This window comes from Theropithecus gelada, chromosome 4 (assembly GCF_003255815.1).
Source record: "Theropithecus gelada isolate Dixy chromosome 4, Tgel_1.0, whole genome shotgun sequence".
NCBI lineage: Eukaryota > Metazoa > Chordata > Mammalia > Primates > Cercopithecidae > Theropithecus > Theropithecus gelada.
The window spans coordinates 105,905,147-105,910,950 of record NC_037671.1 but is presented as its reverse complement, the minus strand read 5'-3'; the positions used below and the strand labels follow the sequence as shown (position 1 = coordinate 105,910,950).

General features: G+C 42.3%; 1 non-coding gene across 1 annotated transcript; it reads right to left on the bottom strand.

The window, feature by feature from the left end:
* Positions 1 to 2,799: 2,799 nt before the first annotated feature.
* LOC112623863 lies at positions 2,800 to 2,906 on the bottom strand. The gene has a single exon (XR_003119222.1). It is a non-coding gene; the product is annotated as a U6 spliceosomal RNA (small nuclear RNA).
* Between the last annotated feature and the right edge of the window lie 2,898 nt (positions 2,907 to 5,804).

Below are 5,804 nucleotides of genomic sequence, written 5' to 3'. Positions count from 1 at the left end.
ATATCTGCTGATTTAAAATAATTCTGGGCTGGCACAGTGGTTCACACCTGTAATCCCAGCACCTTGGGGGGCCAAGGCAGGTGGGTTACCTAAGGTCAGGAGTTCAAGACCAGCCTGGCCAACATGGTGAAACCCTGTATCTACTAAAAATACAAAAAATTCACCAGGTGTGGTGGTGAGCACCTGTGATCCCAGCTACTCAGGAGGCTGAGGCAGGAGAATCACTTGAACCGGGAGGTGGAGGTTGCAGTGAGCCGAGATGGCACCACTGCACTCCAGCCTGGGCAATAGAGCGAGACTCCATCTCAAAACAAATAAATAAAATAAAATAATTCTGCATAAACACTATGATATACCTACGTGTAAATTAACTCTAGTATCACTCTAGGTGGCATGGATAGCATTTGAAAGAACCTAATCAAGAAACCATGATCTCGAAATGGTTATGTAAGCTTTATAAATATTGTTATAGATATCTACAGCAGAGGGTGTGTTTAGCCAATTTTAATTGGCTAAACTAATAGTCTTCTAACTATGAGGTTGGAGAGATTGCACTAGGTCCCACCTCTTTGCCCGGGAATAGTACACCTTTGCAGCAAGCCCATGAGCCATACACCTTGCAGCAGTGCCCCAGGTCCAGAGGTCCAGCAGTGCCCCAGGTCCAGAGGCCCATCTGGCCCTGCCTCCTTCTCCTGCATGAAGGGCTCTGCTGCCTGATCTTCCCAGAAGCCTGACTGAGCTGCTGTCAGAATAGCACGGTATCTGTCTCCTTCTCTTGCAAGGTGCTTGTTAGTATCTGAGTGTGGGGGGACTTAGAGCCAAGACTAGAAGAAGGGTTCTATGATAATTTTGGGGCCTGCTTGCTAATAAAGCTTTGTAAGTTTGTCAGAAACTGGCCCAAGACTAGCTTTCATCATAATGAACCATCTGGGAGCAAGGAGATATATATATATACACACACATATATATATATATATATATACACACACACTTTTTTTTTTTTTTTGAGGCAGACCCTCACTCTGTCACCCAGGCTGGTGTGCAGTGGTGTGATTTGGCTCACTGCAACATCTGCCTCCCAGTTTCAAGTGATAAATTGGCTCAGGTCAATTTGCAACCCATATCTTCGGCTGTATATATGTATATTTTTTCTTTTTTGAGACAGAGTCTCGCTGTGTCACCTAGGCTGGAGTGCAGTGACACAATCTCCGCTCACTGCAACCTCTGCTTCCTATGTTCAAGCGATTCTTGTGCCTCAGCCTCCCGCGTGGATGGGACTATAGGTGCACACCACCACACCCGGCTAATTTTTGTATTTTTAGTAGAGACGGGGTTTTACCATGTTGGTCAGGCTTATCTCGAACTCCTGGCCTCCAGTGATCCGTCCACCTCGGCTTTCCAAAGTGCTGGGATTATAGGCGTGAACCACCGTGCCCGGCTCTATATTTTATTTTTATTGTTCTTGATGAAGAGTAAAAAACAAATAAGCCCTAGTGGTTAGTGGAGGGTGGTAAGAGGTAAGATTTTCCTTCAAATTTGTCTTTCGATCTACTTAAGGATTCTAATGTTCTGAAATTCTTGATGCCTGTTGCTTCACTCATCTGGGAACATGATGGACCCAAATGGAACTTGAGTTTTCTCAGGTAATATTTATTTAATAAAGGAGAATCCTTTCACTGGTAGATGAAAGTCAGGCCTGGAGAGAATCTAGGCCAAATAATCAAAATATATTTTTCACCTGTGATTTTGGCATAGCGGCCATGGGTACCTGATGGGGTTACAGAAGGAAGAGAATGAGAAGAACATCATCACGAAAATGTTTCTCCTGGCCAAGGTACCCCCTGAGTAGAGAGGCTGGGGCATCCTTCTGCAGGAAGGGTTTGGGCTGATGAAGGCTGCTTCCCAGAAAATAAGTGATGACCAATCAAGAGAGGTCAGGTTCCTAAGGGCCAGATGCAGGAGGACGTCCTCACTTATAAGACTGAGGAAGTGGTGTACCTGCAGACTGACTTATAAAGTTTTACTGAGCCAGTCAGCCCCAAAACACAAAGAGATACATTTTTGCCCTTACACTTTTAGGGTGGGTAGGCCTCCCCCAAATCACACACTTGGAGACTATGCCTCCAACCATTCTGTCTTTTGGCCTGGTGTGTATATGAAGGAAGAGGCAGCTACAGGCAGGCTTTGTTTTCCCTTTTTCAGTTTGGAACATTTAGGGGCAGATAAATTGGCATAAAGCAAACATAATTACATGTCAACTTCAAAGAGAGAAAATATCACGTACTTTAAATTCCGTAACCTGCCATGAAGGAAATTATTCATGTTGACCTAATTTTATTTCATATCTACTTACCATAGTTTAGAATAAAAATGTTGGTTGATTTTATAACTCAGTGCTTTTATTGGAAAACAATGTTTTTAAGTGGCAATATACTTCTGAATAGAATATACATTGTCCCAACAATGTATTTTACAGTAACTGATAACTATGGATAATGAATGGCCGCTTTGGTAGGGAATTTAACATCTTTTTAAAAAGTAAAACTATAGGCTCATTCATTTTTGTCTTTATTTAATTTTTTTGTATTTTATTCTTATTATTACTCATTTATCATTATTAATCATCGTTTCTTCACCTTCTTGTTTTTTTTTTATTTATTTTTTATTATTATTATACTTTAAGTTCTAGGGTACATGTGCATAACGTGCAGGTTTGTTACATATGTATACTTGTGCCATGTTGCTGTGCTGCACCCATCAACTCGTCAGCACCCATCAACTCGTCATTTACATCAGGTAAAAAATATGGAACGCTTCACGAATTTGCGTGTCATCCTTGCGCAGGGGCCATGCTAATCTTCTCTGTATCGTTCCAATTTTAGTATATGTGCTGCCGAAGTGAGCACTACCTTCTTGTTTTCATGCACTGACTCAATCACGTACCCAAGTTTCTGGTTACAACAATATTATTTTCACTCTTTCATTAATTTCTGGTTTATTTTATTTTAGGTGCTAGAGAAGACACTGCAGAGTAGAGACCAAAGGAATCTTAGTAATTGTTCAATCCAATATCCACACTTTAAAGATGAAGAAACTGGTATTGAGAAAAATGCACAGCTTACCCAAGGTTGCACTGCCGGTTAGTAGCAGAGATGAAACCCACATCTGATGACTACACCATATTGCTCCCAGTTTCCCTGTCTGTTCCACATGTAAAAGTCTGATTCTTCACTTCTCCTTTGAGTATACAGACTTTTAATGTTTTTGTATGTCAAGATGGAATTTTCCTCATATACAGCCCCTGCCTTTTCTCCTCCCTTCACATCTTGCGGGATGTTTAACAGAATTTAAAAGGAATTTTTTGTTTTGTTTTGGTGTATCTGATAAAAGTCAAGGGAGGGAGAGGGCCAGTATAAGCAAAAGAACTCTTTGTCTATCTTGTAGATGCTGTAGTCTGAGGTATCAGAAACACACAAAGGTTTGAAGAACTGGTACATGCCCCCAGGTGGGAAGCCAGGACTCTTGGCAGGATCTTGAGGACAAGGCAAAGCACAATAAGAGAGTGAGGGGATCCTAGAGGTGAAATCAAGGAAGAGAAACTAGAGACAGAGAAAGAAACTGGCTATCCATCCAAGATGGATCCTGTGTGGACTGATGGGAGGCTTGGCATCATCCTTTAGTAGACTTCATGTGGTTGAATAATTGGCCAATGGAAGGAATTTCTTTTTTGGTAACAGACTCTGTGTGTACAGTTATGGATCTTAATTTATAATAAAAGGTTACATTGAAAATTGAGCATATTGGCAACTTTGGGCTTTAATATTACTACTGTGCTATTTAGGTCCCAACCATCATTTTAATCTGGGCGTTCTTGAAACAGCTCTCATTATTGGTATGCCAAGCTGTCTCATAGGGCATCCACTTAGCAAAAGTGGAGTGAAGTGTTCAGGATACATAAATGAGGTGAAGCTTGTGGTATTCAGTTCCTTTTTGCTGAAGCCACTCCTACCAGCTGCTTTCTAGATTGTTCACCTTATATGAGCATGGTGCAGTATAAAAGTTGTAGACTTTGGCCTCAGACAGATCTAAATTCTAATCTCAGCTCACTACTTCCTAGTTAAGGACAAGATTTCTTTACCCACTCCCAGTCTCAATTTTCTCATGTCTAAAATGGCAGAAATAATGTGTACTTTGCAGGGTTGTTGTGAGAATTAAACAATATGGGTAATGCACTTGGGACAGTGCTTTACACAAAATTGTCAATAAATGGTGATCTTTCTTTTCCTGGCACTACAAAGCTGAGGAGAGGAGGGAGGGAGATGAGTGTCTGGAGGAAGAAAGGGCAGGAGTTTCTTTATCTTTGAGTGAAGGAGTGTTGGGGGTTAGTAGGAATATAGGAATAGTGAGTTGGCTGGTAAGAAAAAAAGAAGGATGAAAAGAGGAAAAGAATAGGATAAAAGAAGGATACGGTGGAGAAAATGGGCAAGGGCCCGAGAAAGAAGAGCGAGAATGGCAGTGATGGTGAGCATTGGTGGAGTGATGGAAGGTTCTCTAGCCCCAGTCGAGCTTGTTAGAAATACAGTCTCAGGTCCCTCCCCAGACCCTCTGAATCATAATTTGCAGTTTAACGAGAAGTCCCCAGGTGATTCCCACATCTATTACTTGTGCAGAGTTGATGTTTTCATCTGCTGTGGGTGGGGGGCGGGGGGCAGATGTAGAGCAGATTCAAATCAAGAGGAAGTTCCCAGGGCTTTGGGTTATCTCTAAATTTATCAGGAAGACTTCCCAACGAAGTGGGTTGAGATCCAGGATGTGTCACTTTCCTTTGTATTCACATCTGGCTGGTCTGGACAGAGGATCTGCAAACCAGAGTCAGGCTGTGGACTCAGGGATTCTTGGAACTTCTCTTCTGAATCCAAAGTAGCAGGTGTGGAGGAACAAGGAAGTGGAGTGGTGAACATTATTTGTCTATACAGGAAACAGGAAGAGAATGGGGATTGTCCTTTTAGACACATTTGGCAAGTGAGGTAGTCATCCTGCACCGCACCCTCCTCCCTACCCCTTCAGCTCCCGGTGCCCTACCTTTTCTCTGAGCAACAGAAGCACTTTTGTCTGCATTTAGGTTGCTCATCGCTGGTGCATTGGAAAGAACACTGGGCTAATGCCCTCGGGCAAGCCACTTCACCACCCTGCTCCCAGTTTCCTGATATGCAAGAAGGGCTGAAAATTGTGATGGTAGGTGCCCAGGGTTGCCCAGTGCAGTGGGGACTGGAACTGTGGTGACTATTTCTGCCTGATGGTACTCTCAAGACAGCAGCTAGCCAGGTGATAAAAGGGAAAGAAGCTGCTGGGTGTAGAATAGAAAAGTGCCAGCGGAAGAGTAGGAACAGTCGCTGTTCAGTCCTGCCACTTGTCAGCATGAGGGAATTTGAGCCTAGGGTAGCCAGACAATCTTTTCTTTTTTTTTAAGAAAAACTAGAAGTCCAGACTTTTCTGTTAGATTTTCTGAGTTTTAAAGACTGACTGTGAATTCATTAAAACACACACACACACACAAAATGAGAAAACCTGCTGCTCATACAAAACAAATCTGAGGGCTGTTTTGAAGACTGGCAGTGAATTCATTAAAAAAAAAAAAAAAAAACACATACACACAATGAAAAAACCTGCTGCTCATACAAAACAAATCTGAGGGCTGCAGCAGCTCACAGGCTGCCAGTGTGTGACCTCTTTCCTAAGTCTTTTAAAAGAGGAGAATTGACATTTTCATCAGACTTGAAATAGGTAAACAGGACCAAGACTCT